At 44.5% G+C, this 1918-nt stretch overlaps 2 non-coding genes across 2 annotated transcripts; both read left to right on the top strand.

Moving 5' to 3' along the window:
* The first annotated feature begins 993 nt into the window (after positions 1 to 993).
* On the top strand, positions 994 to 1065 carry trnaq-cug (transfer RNA glutamine (anticodon CUG)). Its single transcript has one exon. It is a non-coding gene; the product is annotated as a tRNA-Gln (tRNA).
* A 401-nt stretch (positions 1066 to 1466) lies between these two features.
* On the top strand, positions 1467 to 1549 carry trnal-cag (transfer RNA leucine (anticodon CAG)). The gene has a single exon. It is a non-coding gene; the product is annotated as a tRNA-Leu (tRNA).
* Positions 1550 to 1918: the final 369 nt, after the last annotated feature.

The following is a 1918-nucleotide window of genomic DNA, read 5'->3' as shown; positions in this document are numbered from 1 at the left end:
TAAGACACTAACGTAAAGTCTTTGCTGCTAAAGGTAGAGAAACTGCATCACCGCTTGTTGATAAATACTTGCCTGAATACACGTCAGTTAGACGGGTAAGCTTGTGGCGCCCCCCGTGGATGTCGGCGCCCTTGGCATTTGCCTATACTGCCTATGCTGAGCTGACAGCAAAAACGTACCTGTCATGTGGCGATGGTGGTATCGTGGGGAGCATAGCTCCCTTCCAAGCAGTTGACCCGGGTTTGATTCTTGGCCATTGCAGAGAGCATTTTGACTGTTTGCAAAAGTCCTATGACTGGAGATACTTGGTTCTGATAGAAATCAGGTAGTTTTGAAATACAGTTTTTATCTTCTGCCATGTGGCCGAGGCATTACTAGCAATGGATTCTGGGAGTTCACCAAGCTGCTGCTCAAGACCTCTTCTTTTTTAATTGGCTGCTCCAGTTGCAGTACACATAACTTGGATTTTTTTTACTGTCAGTTTGAACTGGCATGTTCCCCATGAAAAAGAAAAACCCGGGAAAATCCAGTTTTACTTGGTGTGAATGTGCGACCTGGAACAACCTGCAGAACAATCTCAAGTTAAACTCATTCCTCTCCTTTGGACAATTCAGATTTTGATTTTCCTCTTATCGTCCACTTATCAACTCATCAAATTTCATCATCTGTCCAAAAATGTCTGTTGAGATGTATGACATTTTATTCAATAGAGAATTACGTAGAGCTGCAGCCTATCTCTGCTGACCCTGGGCGAGAGGCAGGAAGGTCGTCAGCCCGTCACACAGCTCACGCAAAGAGACAGACAACCATGCATATTTACACTCACACATGCAGCCAACAGGATCACCAGTTAACCTTCACTGTGGACTGTTCCAGGAAGCCAGAGCGCCCACCAAACAACCTACGCAGTCACAGGAAGAACATGCAAACTCCACACATAAAGGTCAGCAGGTGGAGAGTGGCAGGAGGCAGCAGGAGAAGTGCCATGGAGGAGGTTCCATGGTGTAATGGTCAGCACTCTGGACTCTGAATCCAGCGATCCGAGTTCAAATCTCGGTGGAACCTGCTGTGAGCAAAGTGCAACAAATAAGGAGTGTTGTGGTAGTTGTCACACTTCCTGAATCAATAGAAATAATGATGTTCTTCTTCTTAATGCTGTTCATACAACAACTGCCCTCACAATGTACACATTGTTTCATGTAGAATGCATCCAATTGGGACAAAACACTTTGTGTTCAAAATGCACATTTGACGAACTGTGATATTCTAAATTTTTTTCAGCAAAATATATACAATGGCAATGAGGATAGTGGAAGGCGCCCAAAGTGAGTAAAGTGATTCAGTCAACAACTTTTCAGAATAATAAGATCTTGTTCGGATTACTTGTTGAAAACAAAATGTCTTGAAAAATGTCATTTCTGATCTCTAGCTCTATCAAAAATTTATGTTGGCCCTGTTCCTTTGAAGTCAGGATGGCCGAGCGGTCTAAGGCGCTGCGTTCAGGTCGCAGTCTCCCATGGAGGCGTGGGTTCAAATCCCACTTCTGACAGCAGATATTTATACAACTTTGACAACAAAGTACACCAAACCTGGTGCCTGGACTACGAAGCAGGATTTGGGGTTAGTGAGGGAACTTCAGGTTAAATCCTGGGTTTTCAGTCTTACTACAATGGTTCACTTCTTACCACGGTCCATCGCCATGTTAACTTACACTGAACAGTTAACCTGCTCAACAGCAGTTTATGTTCAAGATCGAGATCCCACCACTGAAAATCAGTTCTCTCCTGTCAAAGACCTGCTACACATCGCAGCGTGAGTTGTGAGGGATCACTGAGGAGTGTGAGGGTTTTTCAGGACCGGCAAAACACCCTGACGAGGATCTCTATGAGCTCCTGCCTTCCTTCATTCATTTTTTCCC

The sequence above is a fragment of the Stegastes partitus genome, unplaced genomic scaffold (assembly GCF_000690725.1).
Source record: "Stegastes partitus isolate 25-593 unplaced genomic scaffold, Stegastes_partitus-1.0.2 Scaffold4057, whole genome shotgun sequence".
Taxonomy (NCBI): Eukaryota; Metazoa; Chordata; class Actinopteri; family Pomacentridae; genus Stegastes; species Stegastes partitus.
This window is presented reverse-complemented; position numbering and strand designations above follow the sequence as displayed.